General features: G+C 43.5%; 1 protein-coding gene across 16 annotated transcripts in view; it reads left to right on the top strand.

Moving 5' to 3' along the window:
- DTNA (dystrobrevin alpha) overlaps positions 1 to 17,883 on the top strand; it is a 328,281-nt gene that overhangs the window by 134,336 nt on the left and 176,062 nt on the right. The window contains exon 2 of one of the 16 annotated variants that reach the window (XM_040432329.1): positions 13,406 to 13,494. The exons of the other annotated variants lie outside the window; for them this stretch is intronic. The gene's annotated coding sequence lies outside the window, so the exon portion shown is untranslated. The remainder of the gene's footprint in view (positions 1 to 13,405; positions 13,495 to 17,883) is intronic. 16 annotated transcript variants of the gene reach the window in all.

Raw genomic sequence — 17,883 nt, 5'->3', positions numbered from 1 at the left:
TTCTAACTTGAAGCGTCCCCATCACTATGGGAACGCCTCTGTGTTAGAATATACTGTCGGATATGAGTTTTCACGATCGAACTCAAATCCGATGGTATATTCTAACATAGAGGCGTTCCCATGGGGATGTTAAAATATACCATCGGATTGGAGAAAACTCTGATCCGATGGTATAATAGGGACTCCTGACTTTACATTGAAAGTCAATAGGGGACGGATCCGTTTGCAATTGCACCATATTGTGTCAACGTCAAACGGATCCGTCCCCATTGACTTGCATTGTAATTCAGGACGGATCCGTTTGGCTCCGCACGGCCAGGCGGACACCAAAACGACTTTTTCTTCATGTCCGTGGATCCTCCAAAAATCAAGGAAGACCCACGGACGAAAAAACGATCACGGACCTACGGACCTCGTTTTTGCGGACCTTAAAAAAAAACGGTTGTGTGCATGAGGCCTAAGTGCTAAGGATGCTTCATTTACAACAACACTGGCACTATCCACATCTATCAAAAGGCAAACACATTACACAAAGCAAATATCTCATATAAGTAGATTTATTGGAATAATACACAGTGATTAGAATAGATGGAGTTACATATATGACACACCCAAGAAAAAAGCACAACCCAAATTAATATATATATATTAAAAAAAGAGAAAAACATGGACCGCACATCCACATGCTGTGCATTAATCTATCACTGCTTCCCAGCACAATTAACATGGCTTCTCAGCGTAAAATAGTATACACACACACTGTACATTGGTATACGTATTGATCAAAGTGCATAAGTCCACTCACCACACCAAGGTTGCCTCAAGTGGGACCTACTCTAATTTGGTGCAGCACCACACCGCGACCACCGACGCTGCAGCACTGCACCAGCAGGTGGCGGGACCCAGCAGTCAAACAGCACCCCTGCTTCTAGACAAAGCCACCCTGCCACTGATTCCCCCCCCCCCCCCCCCCCCCCCAGCACAGCACCTTTTTTCTCCCATGGTATCGGTATTCCTCTCATTCAGCCCAGGTGATTTTAATTAGCAGGAGACTGCATAAGGGTTAATAATTTCCTACCAGTTGGAGTTCCTGAGAGCATATGGAAAGGTGAGCTTTTAACATCTGTTTACATGGTGCAGTACTGCGTGGTGGCCATTGTTGCTGTACTGGTGGGTTGGTTAGTTGGTTGGTTGGTGCTGTTTGACTGCTGGGTCCCACTACCTGGTGCTGCGCCAAATTAGAGTAGGTACCACTCGAGGAGGCAACCTTGGTGTGGTGAGTGGACTTATGCACTAATACGTATACCAATGTACAGTATGTATGTATACTATTTTACGCTGAGAAGCCATGTTAATTGTGCTGGGTAGCAGTTATAGATCAATGCATAGCATGTAGATGTGCGGTCCATGTTTTTCTCTTTTTATATATATACACTCACCTAAAGAATTATTAGGAACACCTTTTCTATTTCTCATTAATGCGCTTATCTAGTCAACCAATCACATGGCAGTTGCTTCAATGCATTTAGGGGGGTGGTCCTGGTTAAGACAATCTCCTGAACTCCAAACTGAATGTCAGAATGGGAAAGAAAGGTGATTTAAGCAATTTTGAGCGTGGCATGGTTGTTGGTGCCAGACGGGCCGGTCTGAGTATTTCACAATCTGCTCAGTTACTGGGATTTTCACGCACAACCATTTCTAGGGTTTACAAAGAATGGTGTGAAAAGGGAAAAACATCCAGTATGCGGCAGTCCTGTGGGCAAAAATGCCTTGTGGATGCTAGAGGTCAGAGGAGAATGGGCCGACTGATTCAAGCTGATAGAAGAGCAACGTTGACTGAAATAACCACTCGTTACAACCGAGGTATGCAGCAAAGCATTTGTGAAGCCACAACACGCACAACCTTGAGGCAGATGGGCTACAACAGCAGAAGACCTCACCGGGTACCACTCATCTCCACTACAAATAGGAAAAAGAGGCTACAATTTGCATGAGCTCACCAAAATTGGACTGTTGAAGACTGGAAAAATGGTTTCTTGAACATGACAATGAGTTCACTGTACTAAAATGGCCCCCACAGTCACCAGATCTCAACCCAATAGAGCATCGTTGGGATGTGGTGGAACGGGAGCTTCGTGCCCTGGATGTGCATCCCTCAGATCTCCATCAACTGCAAGATGCTATCCTATCAATATGGGCCAATATTTCTAAAGAATGCTATCAGCACCTTGTTGAATCAATGCCACGTAGAATTAAGGCAGTTCTGAAGGCAAAAGGGGGTCCAACACCGTATTAGTATGGTGTTCCTAATAATTCTTTAGGTAAGTGTGTGTGTATATATATATATATATATATATATATATATATATATATATTTATATATTAATTTGGGTTGTGACTTTTTCTTGGGTGTGTCATATATTTAACTCCATCTACTTATATGAGATATTTTCTTTGTGTATTGTGTTTGCCTTTTGATAGATGTGGATAGTGCCAGTGTTGTTGGGAATGATGCATCCTTAGCACTTACTGTGTGGACATTTTCCATTAATGTAGACAGAACATTGATTGAAAGTTATCTGCTTTGTCTCTGCACACCCTGGTCGTATCCATCCTCTTGATGTCAGAGTGTAAGTTCTGAACCCGGGATGCCTTCATCTGTTGTGGTTTCTAGTGTGTGTGTGTATAATATGTACACATACTGTACATGGTTATATATAATGGCATACAAGAAGTGCTCCAATATTTGAGTATAATTGGTGTCCAAATTTCTGTGCAACTTGTATTTAGACAACTTTATCAACCATTTGAGCTAAAAACAACAGGTCCTGGTTTAGAGAAAAGGGGTGTGGAGTAAAATGCAACAACAAATGCAAGCAAATGTGGCAGAATTACATTTGGTTGTAAGTTTTTGGCGTCAGTGAAGCCAACCAGATCATACAGAGTGTTCCAATAGGGTAAATATGGCACATTTTCCGACTGCCCAGCTTGTGTTTTCTAAATGTTAGACAGCATTAGTAAATGTGTGTGTGTTTGTGTACGTCTAGATGGATTGTATCTCAATTGCGTTCTAAAAGCTGCTTCTCTTCAGTCCCTAGGCTCCTTATTGGGCATACTGTTAGCTTAATATGACTTCTCGTTCCATCTACAGTCGTGGCCAAAAGTTTTGAGAATTACATAAATATTGGAAATTGGAAAAGTTGCTGCTTAAGTTTTTATAATAGCAATTTGCATATACTCCAGAATGTTATGAAGAGTGATCAGATGAATTGCATAGTCCTTCTTTGCCATGAAAATTAACTTAATCCGAAAAAAAACTTTCCACTGCATTTTATTGCTGTCATTAAAGGACCTGCTGAGATTATTTCAGTAATCGTCTGGTTAACTCAGGTGAGAATGTTGACGAGCACAAGGCTGGAGATTATTATGTCAGGCTGATTGGGTTAAAATGGCAGACTTGACATGTTAAAAGGAGGGTGATGCTTGAAATCATTGTTCTTCCATTGTTAACCATGGTGACCTGCAAGGAAACGCGTGCAGCCATCATTGCATTGCATAAAAATGGCTTCACAGGCAAGGATATTGTGGCTACTAAGATTGCACCTCAATCAACAATTTATAGGATCATCAATAACTTCCAGGAAAGAGGTTCAATTCTTGTTAAGAAGGCTTCAGGGCGTCCAAGAAAGTCCAGCAAGCGCCAGGATCGTCTCCTAAAGAGGATTCAGCTGCGGGATCGGAGTGCCACCAGTGCAGAGCTTGCTCAGGAATGGCAGCAGGCAGGTGTGAGCGCATCTGCACGCACAGTGAGGCGAAGACTTTTGGAAGATGGCCTGGTGTCAAGAAGGGCAGCAAAGAAGCCACTTCTCTCCAAAAAAAACATCAGGGACAGATTGATCTTCTGCAGAAAGTATGGTGAATGGACTGCTGAGCACTGGGGCAAAGTCATATTCTCCGATGAAGCCTCTTTCCGATTGTTTTGGGGCATCTGGAAAAAGGCTTGTCCGGAGAAGAAAAGGTGAGCGCTACCATCAGTCCTGTGTCATGCCAACAGTAAAGCATCCTGAGACCATTCATGTGTGGGGTTGCTTCTCATCCAAGGGAGTGGGCTTACTCACAATTTTGCCCAAAAACACAGCCATGAATAAAGAATGGTACCAAAACACCCTCCAACAGCAACTTCTTCCAACAATCCAACAACAGTTTGGTGAAGAACAATGCATTTTCCTGCACGATGGAGCACCGTGCCATAAGGCAAAAGTGATAACTAAGTGGCTTGGGGACCAAAACGTTGACATTTTGGGTCCATGGCCTGGAAACTCCCCAGATCTTAATCCCATTGAGAACTTATGGTCAATCCTCAAGAGGCGGGTGGACAAACAAAAACCCACTAATTCTGACAAACTCCAAGAGGTGATTATGAAAAAATGGGTTGCTATCAGTCAGGAATTGGCCCAGAAGTTGATTGCAGAGGTCTTGAAAAAGAAGGGCCAACACTGCAAATACTGACTCTTTGCATAAATGTCATGTAATTGTCGATAAAAGCCTTTGAAACGTATGAAGTGCGTGTAATTATATTTCACTACATCACAGAAACAACTGAAACAAAGATCTAAAAGCAGTTTAGTAGCAAACTTTGTGAAAACTAATATTTGTGTCATTCTCAAAACTTTTGGCCACGACTGTACGTTTGGACACCAGTGAATCCCACTTGCAATTACAATTCTTGCAACCTGCACACTTTATTCTTTTTTTTACAGTCACAGATCTTTAAAGGGAACCTGTCATCAACTTTATACTGACCTCATTGAGGGCAGCATAAAATAGTGACAGAAATGCTGATCTCAGCGGTGTATCACACATGAGCTAAAAGTAAGTGGTTGCCGAGAACCAGCATCATAATCATTGCAGCCCAGGCCTTGAAAAGAGTCAAATCTACCTGAGAAGAGTCATGGTTATTCATAATCTCCTGCTCTCACTGTCCATCTGCTGATGATTGGCAGTTCTCTCCTAGAGAGAAAGGGAGAAAACTAGGTAGAAGACTGTCAGTCATCAGCAGGTGGGCGGGGAGATCAGGAATTCATGAATGACCAGGACTCTTCTCAGGTGGCCATGACTCTTTTCCAGGCCCAGTCTGCAATGATTGTGATGTTGGTTCTCGGCAACCACTTACTTTTAACCTATAAATGACAGACCACTGAAATCAACTCGCTTGTCTCTTCTTTATTCTGCCATTAGTATGGGCAGCATAAAGTTGATGACGGGTTCCCTTTAAGTCCTATGAACAGGGTAGTTCCAGTGGCAACCTCTATTATGGAACCTATGATGGCCTTCTGACATTGTTCATGTAATTCGGCAATGTAGAACATGTGCGAGCTACATATATAATAAGAGGTGTTTCTTCATAAGCACAAATACAGACTAGAATCCAGAATGATGTGCCAATGAATCTTATCGATTCATGTTCAAGTAATGTGTGCACAGTTTTTATCAATTCACAGTGACATGCGCAGTGGCGCACGGGTGTACAGCATGTCACCACTACAGTTTATTAACATGCAGTTGCGGGGGGACCAGAAAGGGGTCAGTATAGCAACTTTTTTATTATATGCTATCGGAATGATTATCTGAGATGTTTAATTATCTTAGAAATACATTTAAGTACCATTTTTATGTTGAAAAGAGCTATAATATAACAAGTATAGTTCACTATATTGATTCTTATGGAGTCAGTTACAATACCGCACATTTGGAAAGTGTTCAGACCCTTTCACTTTTTTCACATTTAGTTTTGTTGCAGCCCTGTGCTATAGTAAAAAAAAAAATAAAAAAATCTAGTTTTTTCCCATCATGCTGTACCCAATAACTTGTAATGACAAAGTGAAAACAGAATGTTCAAAACCATTGTTAGTCTATTGAAAAGGAGAAACAACACTTGCATTGACCCTTCTTCTTAGTACTTACGGTAGCTGAAGTACCTTTGGCAGCGATTACAGCCTTCAGTCTTTTTGGATATGATGCCTGAAGGTTTATACAGCTGGATTTGTGTATTTTCTGTCATTCTTCTCTGCACATCCTCTTAAGCTCTGTCAAGTTGAATGGAGATCGTCGGACAGCCATTCTCAGGTCTCTCCATAGATGTTCGATTGGGTTCAAGTTAGGGCTGCAGCTATCGACTATTTTTGTAATCGAGTATTCTATCGATTAATCCAAAGATTAATCGAGTACTTTAATAACAAAAAACAAATTAAAAGAACATTTTTCTTTATAAAATCTCATCAGCCCCCCCATGCCATCAGCTGCCCCCTCAGTGCCATCAGCTTGCTACCAAGTGCCATCAGCTTGCCACTCAGTGCCACCATCTCCCCCTTCTAGCCATGTCCCCAACGCCAGTGAAATAAAAAACTCACCTCTCCTGTTGGGGCGTCGCTCCACAGCTCGTCCATCTTCTTCTCCACGCTCTGCACTGTCGTCCTGACGTCACACAGCGGTAACTGAGTAATAGCAAGTGCTACACTTCCGCTCCGTGGTCACATGACGCAAACAAATCCTCGATGCCAAAAATTTGCATCAAGGATTTTTTTGTGGCAAATTACTAGATTCAATCGAGTAATCTTTTCAGCCCTAGTTCAAGTAAGCGGTCTGTCTGGGCCAGTCAAGGGCATTCGCAGAGTTGTCCTTAAATGACTCCTGTGTTGTCCTGGCTGTATGGTCATTGTCTTGTTGGAAGGAGAACCTTTGGCATAGTCTGGGTTCCAGAGCACTCTAGATCAGGTTTTTATCAAGTTGTCAAGATTAGTTCTCAAGCTTTCTCTCAACCCTGACCAATCTCCCTGTCCCAGCTGCTGAAGTGCTGTTCACCTCCACAGCATAATGCTGCCACCACTATGCTTCATAGTAGAGATGGTGTTGGGCAGGTGATGATCAGTGCCTGGTTACCTCCAGACTTGATGCTTAGAATTGAGGCCTAAAAGTTCAATCTTGGTTTATTCAGACTAGATGATCTGGTTTCTTATAGTCTGAGAATCCTTATTTAAAAAAAAAAATTTTTTTATAGTAAACTCCAGATGGGCTCTCATGTGTCCTTTACTGAGGAGAAACTGCTTTCTGGTCACTTTGCCAAAAAGCCCAGATTGCTGGAGTGGTGATGGTTGACCTTCGGTAAGTTTCCTATCTGCACGCAGGATCTTTGAAGCTCATCCAGAATGACCATCGGGTTCTTGGTCACAACTCTTACCAAGGCCATTTTCCTCCGATTACTTAACTTGGAGCATCGGACAGCTCTAGGAAAAGTCCTCGTTGTTCCAGTGTGTCCATGTGCCCTTTCTGTGCAACAGAAATGCTTTGTACCCTTCTCCAAATCTGTGCCTCCACGCAGTCATGTCTTTGAGCTCCACAGGCAGTTCTTTCCTCCTTATGGTTTGGTTTTTGCTCTGATATGCATTGTCAGCTGTGAGAGACCTTATATAGACAGGACTGTCTATATTTCCAAATCATGTCTAGTCAACTGAATTTACCAAAGGTGGACTCCAATCAAGGTGTAGAAACATCTCAAAGATGATCAAGAGAAATGGGAGGCTCCCTAAACTAAATTTAAAGTGTCTGAATACTTATGTCCATGTAAATGTTAGTTTTTTCTCTTAAAAAAATTAGCAAAGAAAACTTTGTCATTATGGGTTATTGAGTGCAGAGAGATAGAGGAAAACTTTATTTTTTTAATATTAGTACAGGGCCACAACATAATATAATGGGAAAATAGTAAAAGGGTCTGAAGACTTTCCAAAGGCATTGTAAATTTGCTTATGTAATGGATTTAGAATGATATAGAGAAAATATTGATAAATTGGTCCTGCTCTATACTTACAACATACAGGAAATGCCTGAAAATGCCACTAAAGCCAATCACAGTCTGAACGGCAGCAAGTGGAAATCAGCAGAAGTGTATATTGCATCTTTTATGTTTTTAAGCCGCTCTTGCCCCGCTACCACCAATTTCTGTTGTGCTGGAGAACGCCTTAAAGGGGTTGTCTATTTTTCTCATATTATATTTAGGACCTATCCTCAGGTACTCCACTAATCAGCCGTTTGAAGAGCATGCAGCGTCCCTACGAGCTTGATGTTCTCTTCAAACAGCTGATCGGTGGGGGGCACTGGGAGTGATGAGGATAGGTCATCTGGACAACCCCTTAAAATGATCTCAACTGTTTGTGTGTTGGATTTTGGTTTAGAATAAATCGGGACTTGTGCACTGCCGTATTACAGCTCCATTTTGTAGTAGAAGTAATAGGGCTTCTGTAGAGGTGCATGAGCCTTCTTCTGTACCTTTTTATGCCTCAGATTTCGGATGGAGTGAGGCAGAGATTTTCTTGGTCAGACTCTGTGGTCAGCATGTTTCATCAGACTGTATGTATAGTAGCATTCTCCTGTAGAAGCATTGCATTTAGACTATTGTTGTGTGCTAAGGAGCCATAAAGACCCAGAGTGCCGCTGTCCTCATCATGAGCTTGAGCCATTAGAAATCTGAGCAGCGAATGACTTCACAGCAGGCTTGAATAGTAGTACATGTCACTAAGCGTCTTCCTGTCTGTGCCTGTATTGGGCACACCGCATTTTTAGGAAGGTAAGATAAGTACAGCTACTCCAGCATGCCTAGATTTCTCTCCACCTGATTACACGCTGATACAGTAGCTGCATGGTACAGAAAGCAGATGGGATTTATTGACAAGTCAGGAGGATTGCCCTATGCTCCTGATGCCGTTTCAGTCATATCCTGCTGTAATGATTGGAAATGACTGTATTTTATGTTAGTCTACTTTCATACTGGCTTTCAGTTTGCGAGATCCGTTCAGGGCTCTCACAAGCGGTTTGAAACAGATCAGTTTGCATTCTAATGCATTCTAAATGGAAAAGGATCCGCTCAGAAGGCATCAGTTTAGTCTCCATTCCGCTTTAGAGACTGACACCAAAACGCTGCAAGCAGCGTTTTGGTGTCCGTCTGATGAAACTGAGCCAAACGGAGGACGGATCTGTTTTCTATTGTGCCAGATTCGTTTTCACTGACACAATCTGGCACAATAGAAAACGGATCGGTCCTCCATTGACTTTCAATGGTGTTCAAGACGGATCCGTCTTGGCTATGTTAAAGATAATACAAACGGATCCGTTCTGAACGGATGCAGATGGTTGTATTATCTGACGGATCCGCACAAAACGCGAGTGTGAAAGTAGCCTTAGGTAGATTGTGGCTGAGATATCTTCTGAGCTGCTCTATGATTGCAGTTCACTAGTCAAATGGATTAAAATAATTCAATGCATCCCATGCAAAACACTATAGTAGTTTTATAAATCCAATAATCCGTGTAGTCCTCATCATTTCAAACAGCATTGCTGAGTAACTGAGTAAGGGCTCGTTCACACGAACGTGTGATGCCCGTTGCCGTATTGCGGACCGCATTTGCGGATCCGAAATACACGGGCACCGTTCCGTGGCATTCCGCATCACGGATGCGGACCCATTCATTTTAATGGGTCCGCAAATCCGGAGGTGCGGAACGGAACACTACGAAAGCACTACGGAGTGCTTTCTGGGGTTCCATTCCGTGCTTCCGCACCGCAAAGAGGTAGAGCTTGCTCTATCTTTTTGCGGAACGGAAGGATCGCGGACCCATTCAAGTGAATGGGTCTGCGATCCCCATGCGCCTGCCCCACGGACGGTGCCCGTGCATTGCGGACCGCAATTTGCGGTCCACAACACGGGCACGGGCTTCACACGTTCGTGTGAACGAGCCCTAAGAATGATTCAGTGTGAGCTGTGGAATGGACGCCAGTTAGGCCTCTCTCACACTACCGTATGGCTATTTCAGTGTTTTGCAGTCCGTTTTTCACTGATCCTTTGTTCCGTTTTGTTTCTGTTTCCGTTCCGTTTTTCCGTATGGCATATACAGTATACAGTAATTACATAGAAAAAATTGGGCTGGGCATAACATTTTCAATAGATGGTTCCGCAAAAACGGAACGGATACGGAAGACATACGGAAGCATTTCCGTATGTGTTCCATTTTTTTTGCTGACCCATTGACTTGATTTGCGGGCAATAATAGGACATGTTCTATCTTTCAAAAGAACGGGAAAACGGAAATACGGAAACAGAATGCATACGGAGTACATTCCATTTTTTTGCGGAACCATTGAAATGAATGGTTCTGTATACGGAACGCAAAAAACGGCCCGCAAAACGGTAAAAAAAAAAACGGTAGTGTGAAAGAGGCCTTATACACTGCTCAAAAAAATAAAGGGAACACAAAAATAACACATCCTAGATCTGAGTTAATTAAATATTCTTCTGAAATACTTTGTTCTTTACATAGTTGAATGTGCTGACAACAAAATCACACAAAAATAAAAAAATGGAAATCTAATTTTTCAACCCATGTAGGTCTGGATTTGGAGTCACTCTCAAAATTAAAGTGGAAAAACACACTACAGGCTGATCCAACTTTGATGTAATGTCCTTAAAACAAGTCAAAATGAGGCTCAGTAGTGTGTGTGGCCTCCACGTGCCTGTATGACCTCCCTACGACGCCTGTGCATGCTCCTGATGAGGTGGCAGACGGTCTCCTGAGGGATCTCCTCCCAGACCTGGACTAAAGCATCTGCCAACTCCTGGACAGTCTGTGGTGCAACGTGACGTTGGTGGACAGAGCGAGACATGATGTCCCAGATGTGCTCAATTGGATTCAGGTCTGGGGAACGGGCGGGCCAGTCCATAGCATCAATGCCTTCGTCTTGCAGGAACTGCTGACACACTCCAGCCACATGAGGTATAGCATTGTCTTGCATTAGGAGGAACCCAGGGCCAACCGCACCAGCATATGGTCTCACAAGGGGTCTGAGGATCTCATCTAGGTACCTAATGGCAGTCAGGCTACCTCTGGCGAGCACATGGAGGGCTGTGCGGCCCTCCAAAGAAATGCCACCCCACACCATTACTGACCCAATGCCAAACCAGTCATGCTGGAGGATATTGCAGGCAGCAGAACGTTCTCCACGGCGTCTCCAGACTCTGTTACGTCTGTCACATGTGCTCAGTGTGAACCTCCTTTCATCTGTAAAGAGCACAGGGCGCCAGTGGCGAATTTGCCAATCTTGGTGTTCTCTGGCAAATGCCAAACGTCCTGCACGGTGTTGGGCTGTAAGCACAACCCCCACCAGTGGACGTCGGGCCCTCATATCACCCTCATGGAGTCTGTTTCTGACCGTTTGAGCAGACACATGCACATTTGTGGCCTGCTGGAGGTCATTTTGCAGGGCTCTGGCAGTGCTCCTCCTGTTCCTCCTTGCACAAAGGCGGAGGTAGCGGTTCTGCTGCTGGGTTGTTGCCCTCCTACGGCCTCCTCCACGTCTCCTGATGTACTGGCCTTCCTCCTGGTAGCGCCTCCATGCTCTGGACACTACGCTGACAGACACAGCAAACCTTTTTGCCACAGCTCGCATTGATGTGCCATCCTGGATAACCTGCACTACCTGAGCCACTTGTGTGGGTTGTAGACTCCGTCTCATGCTACCACTAGAGTGAAAGCACCGCCAGCATTCAAAAGTTACCAAAACATCAGCCAGGAAGCATAGGAACTGAGAAGTGGTCTGTGGTTACCACCTGCAGAACCACTCCTTTATTGGGGGTGTCTTGCTAATTGCCTATAATTTCCACCTGTTGTCTATCCCATTTGCACAACAGCATGCGAAATTGATTGTCACTCAGTGTTGCTTCCTAAGTGGACAGTTTGATTTCACAGAAGTGTGATTGACTTGGAGTTACATTGTGTTGTTTAAGTGTTCCCTTTATTTTTTTGAGCAGTGTAGTAATCCCTGACTAGGACGACCTACACCTAACGTGGGATGATCTGCTGTATAGCAAGCCTCCTTCTCTGCCTCATGCATGCAGGACATTTTTTCCCATTTTAAAATAAGAGCATGCAAAATGTAAGTAACTGAGCATAAAGGATGCTTAAAATACAGGATCTGTTTTGTTTTTCTTAAAAAAAAAAAAAAAATTCTGATTGATCAGAAGAACGGAAAAATAAATGGTGATGTGAACCCAGCCTCATTGTGCCATGCTCCATCACACTCTTCATTGCTGAGGCATTCTACCCTAGAAGACTAATTGTTTCTAGGGGAGGATATAATGGCCTATGGGGTCACCATGTAGCAAGTCACAGATTTCCTTAAAGGTCCATAATACTAACCTGTAGAGATTCCACTTGATGTCATAGCTGCAGTGCCGTGGCATATGCACCATTACGTCATAGACAAATTCAGAAAGTCCATGTAAAAATCTGAAGCTGGAATTTCTTCTTTGGATTGTTCGCCCCCTCCAATACCACATGGCCATTAACAATGCAGACCTACTGAACGGCGCGATTCTCATTAGTTTAATTAGGGCCCACTGCGGCCGCACCCATGGCACATCCGCACCATGTGCTTGTACCCTAAGGCTAAATACACACGGATCAGGATTGCGTGCGGATCTTCCATGCGGATTTGCATGCGGAAAATCTGCACCATAGGTCATGTACATTGTATTCTATGAGAATATGAAATTCTCAATGCACACCATGCAGATTTTTTTTTCGCGCAGATTTTCACCTGCGGTGCGGATTTTAAAATCTGCAGCATGTCAATTTATTTTATTTTTCCTGACCGGATTTTCTTCATTAACTAAATGCGCACCAATTGATGTGGATCGACCGCGGGTTTCAGTGCGGATTCCCCGTATCCTTATACCGTATTTCAGTTGAGCCAATTTGCTACTGAACAAGATGTGGGATTTAAAAAAATAAAATGACTCCATTCATACAGCGGGACACAGGACCGTCAGTCTAATAATGGGTGGGGGTCCCAGCAGTTGGTCTGAAAAGTCACCCCCTTTCCAGTGGATAGGGGATAACTTGTTACCAGAACAGACGGTTCTTTAGTGTCATCTGAAAACCTACGTACAGTTACCTAACAACGCAACTGTATTGTGCTAAACGACAAACTCTGCTCTGCTGCATCCACATCTAGTAATATGATAATGTCATGGGAAAATGCTTCAGTTTACATCTCTTGCTTTCTATCCACCAAGCAGAAGTGTGAGAGTAGGACTCCCTAAATGGCGTAGAGGTAGCGTTGGTAATAAGTGAGTTGTCCGCCCTCCTTGCACATAGCTGGGCGCAGGGTGATGTGCTGTTGGAAGAGGCAGATTACCTTGCAGCAGAGGGAGGGGAGGGGGAGACCCTTTGTCATTTGCTGCACGGGAGCTGCCGGATTCAGGATTGCTATAGCAACATACCACATGATAAGGTGTATTAAATTGCTGCGCTGTGGTCATGCTCACACACAACCAGGCTTTTTTCTTCTTTCATTGAAGTTGAAGGTTACCGTACAGAAGTTCCCTGGTTTTAATACGTTGAGAGGAGTGAAGTGGACCTCAAATGCTGCCTGAGAGCATACAGCCAGGTCAGTGCGCTCGTGGTGCACATTCACTTGCGTGTGCAGAGGTATTAACTCTTGTCTTTCTGTAATTTTCTGACTTCTGTGAAGTAACGTTCAAAATTATATTGTCCTGCTTTATGTCACTTCCAGATCAGTTATCAGGGAAATGTAAGGACATTTTGGAATTTTATATATACATCCGCTCGCGATGACAGTCAATCAGATGAGTCCTCAGAGGGCTTCACCTAATCCCCCTATCACACATGTCCGTATCATGCATTGCTTACCCCATATGAATAGAACAAGTCAATGTAACTTTTTGACACCCAATATTATCATGTGACTGTCTTAGGCCTCATGCACAAAACTACGGCTCGGATGCGGACTCATTCACTTCAATGGGGCCGCAAAAGATGCGGACAGCACTCCGTGTGCTGTCCGCATGCGTTGCTTCCATTCTGTGGTCCTCAAAAAATATATAACCTGTCCTATTCTTGTCCGCCCTTTGCGGACAAGAATAGGCAGTTATATTAAAGGCTGTCCATGCCGTTCCGCAAATTGCAGAATGCACATGGACGCCATCCGTGTTTTGCGGATCCGCTATTTGCGGACCGCAAAACACACAACGGTCGTGTGCATGAGGACTTATGGAACATTTCTTACCTGTTTTTGCTGTTGGAAAGTTTGCGTCTGTACATCAGTGTATCTGATTGGAGGAATTATGAATGCAGAATGCACACCTGTAGTGGAGATTACCTGAAGTTCTCCGACTCCAAACTTGGTTCACAGCTGGTCCTCGCTGTAATCAATTTACAGATTGTAGATTACAAAATGGGTCACTTTTAGGGTGCAACCCTACGGTGAGGCAGCTATGCTCACTCGTGGCACCCAATGACCAGATTTAGGGTAAAATTGAGCAGCCATTGGTTGCCATACAGCCACCCGCACTGTGAGGTCGCAGCCTTAGGGTACCGCCACACGAGTGCAGATTTCAAAACAGAAAAGCCACGCATTTTTTTGTGCGTTTCTGCACTAGTTTTCCGTGCGGATTTGATATGGTTTTGCAGCAGATCTCACCTTTCCATTTAAAAGGGTGAAATCTGCACCAAAAATTGCACAAACTATTAACATGCTGCGGATTTGTAAAATTCCACATGGAAGACAGAAGAATTAGTGTACATTACATTTGTCTTTTCTCGTTCACTGTGGTTCTTTTGCACAGAAATCCGTGTGTAATATGCATCGTGTGCAAGTAGCCTTAGGGTATAGTGGTTGAGGTGCACTCAAAAGTGCATGCGTTTTTTATCCAATTTTTGATACCTTTTGTATTTTTCAACTGTAAAAACTGCAACCAATGAAATGATAGACTTCAATGAGCTGAACAGTCGGCCCGTGATACAGTAGAACATATATAGATGAAGAAAAGTCAAGTACTTCAACCTCAACTTTCTTCATCAGCATCTTCCCTTTGCCAGCACTTCCACATTATTCTACACTTGCCTGATCAAGTCTGATCTAAAATAATAAAAGCTAAGGTGCATAGATAGTGCTGTTACATACGTGCTGTGGCGCCCCCTACTGTCTTTGGATTCCCTGTCAGAATGGGAACGCGTGTCTGAAGCTGGCGAGAAGCTGCTGCTTTTAGATCCCCGATTCTCATTGTCTGGCCTGTACAACTGCAGGAATCCGGGAGGTGGGACTGAGCATGTGTGACCACCGTGACTGGATACATTACATGGATGTTCTGAGCAGAGACGATTCCAAATGAAAATGTTCCACCGCATACAGTGCACACTGGATATGTAATATTGAGGTTGAAGTACTTGACTTTTCTTCATCTATATATGTTCTACTGTATCACGGGCCGACTGTTCTCCGGACTGAGGAGGAAGGATGACTACATGGTTTGTAATGTTGATGAGTGTACCACAAAACAGATTGGATGATGACTATTGGGTACGGTGTATTCTTAATTTGCTGTATATTTCCAGTTTTAAACGACAAGCTGTGGTTCTTGAATGGCATTAGGACGCTGACTGGCTATTCCACCGATTCCTAAGGATAGGCCATCAAATTCATATAGCTAGATAACCCTTGAAGCTGAAAAAAGGTTGTGGGCCTGGTTTATGCACCATGAAATCGGCCTTGGTTTTGCTGATAACCATATGTATAGGAAATCTGGCTCAACATCACAACATACAAGTGACCTAAAAGTGACCTCGCTGCCTGACAGGTCCTTGGGGCTTGTGAATGAATGATGTTAATCTGCGTCCAGCTACATCTCCGCGTTCAGGGATGCAGCTCGGAGGTCCTAATCATTAGTTCTTTTCGACTCGGATAAGAGAATCATCTGAAGAAGAAGACACCAGGGAATTCTGTCACTATGACGGTCTCCATATAGATCATGAAAAAAACACAATGCAACAGCACTCTGCAAACACCAATAAATTACAATAATGGCGTAGTTATAGAACATATTCTGGTGCTAATGCTACGCTTATTTTATAAATGTGAGATTCTTGGCAAACACATTTTTGCACAAAATTTTTTGGGGCCGTCATCAAAGTGATCTCTATAAGATGGGAACCTAACACTTAATACTACCTGTTATGGTGCATATTGGCCGCCATAAAATACAGGGAATGCAGGTTCCACATGCATGCTGGGTCCACTCTGCCTTCTACCATTTTCTGTGCCACAATGGCCTCCATTAAATCCAGGGAATGCAGGTTTGGGCTCATGTGCATGGACATTGCCGTATTTGCAGTCCGCAAATTGCGGATCTGAAAAACACGGATATCGGCCGTCTGTCTTCCGCATTTTGCAGAGCAGAACATCCGGACCGCTATAGAACTGTCCTATTCTTGTCCGTAAAAGAACAAGAATAGGACATTTTCTATATATATATATTTTTTTTGCGGGGCCAGACATACAGATGCGTACAGCACACGGTTGTGCTGTCAGCAACTTTTGTGGCACCATTGAAGTAAATGGGTCCGCATCTGACCTGCAAAAAATGTGGATCGGATGGGGACCCAAACCACGGTCGTGTGCAAGAGCCCTTAAAGGGGTTGTCTCACTTCAGTAAGTTGCATTTATTGCATAGTAAAGTTAATACAAGGCACTTACTAATGTATTGTTATTATCTATATTGCTTCCTTTGCTTTCTGGATTCATTTTTCCATCACAATATACACTGCCTGTATCCATGGTTGCAATCCATCACTGGTGGTTGTGCTTGCACACTATAGGAAAAAGCATCAGCCTTTCTGGTGGCCGGGACCATGGGAGCTCACATAGGTTGGTGCTTTTTCCTATATTGTACAAGCAGGGCCACCACTGATGGATTGCAGGGTGGTCTGTAACCTTGGAAATGAGCCGTGTATAATGTGAGGGAAAAATGGATCCAGCCAGCAAAGGAGGCAATATGGACAATCACAATACATTAGTAAGTGGCTTGTGTTAACTTTCTCTACATGTGAAATGCCACTTACTGAAGTGAGTCAACCCCTTTAAGAGTAACAATTTCCTTTGCAATTTTTTGTGGACGTGGTCTTTGGTCAGGTCTGCCGCTGCCGGTTTGGTTGCAGTACCAGCCGTCTGTAAAGGCTTCTATAAAATGTTCACCTGAAATGAATAAACCTCAGGTCTCATACCCACAGTACGGGTGGCCGTGTGATCAGGTTTGTCCTTATTCATAAATACTGCAAATTCTCATTTCCCAAGTTCCCACATTATCTAATCCATGTGATGTTTTTGGCCTACACATATAATCCTTGCATTCTTCTCCTGTTTGACTAAAGGATTGCTACTCTGAATCTCATCCAGATGGAAGATTATTCTGGCTTTATAGGTTGGAGATGTGGTACTGCATGTTCACATTTAAGTATTTTATGTAATACATTTTAATTAATAAGAATGATTCTGGCTGCTGCATCATTAGTAGTAGGCTACTTTCACACCAGCGTTTTTGCTGGATCCATCATGGATCAGCAAAAACGCTTCCGTTCTGATAATACAACCGCCTGCATCCTTTTATTAACGGATCCGGTTGTATTCTCTTTAGAATAGCCAAGACGGATCCGTGATGAACACCATTGGAAGTCAATGGGGGACGGCTCCGTTTTCTATTGTCAGAGAGAGATCCGTCCCCATTGACTTACATTGTGTGTCATGACGGATCCGTCTTGCTCTGTTTGCAGCGTTATTCTGTCCGTGATGGGGACGCAATCAAACGGAACTGAATGCGTTCTGGTGCACTCCATTATGTTCAGTTCAGTTTTGTCCCCATTGACGATGAATGGGGACAAAACGGAAGCGTTTTCCCCCCTCTATTGAGATCCTATGACGGATCTCAATAGCGGAAAGGGAAAGCGCAGATGGGAAAGTAGCCTTAGAGATGAAGATTCTCTG

The sequence above is a fragment of the Bufo bufo genome, chromosome 5 (assembly GCF_905171765.1).
Source record: "Bufo bufo chromosome 5, aBufBuf1.1, whole genome shotgun sequence".
Lineage (NCBI taxonomy): Eukaryota > Metazoa > Chordata > Amphibia > Anura > Bufonidae > Bufo > Bufo bufo.
This window is presented reverse-complemented; position numbering and strand designations above follow the sequence as displayed.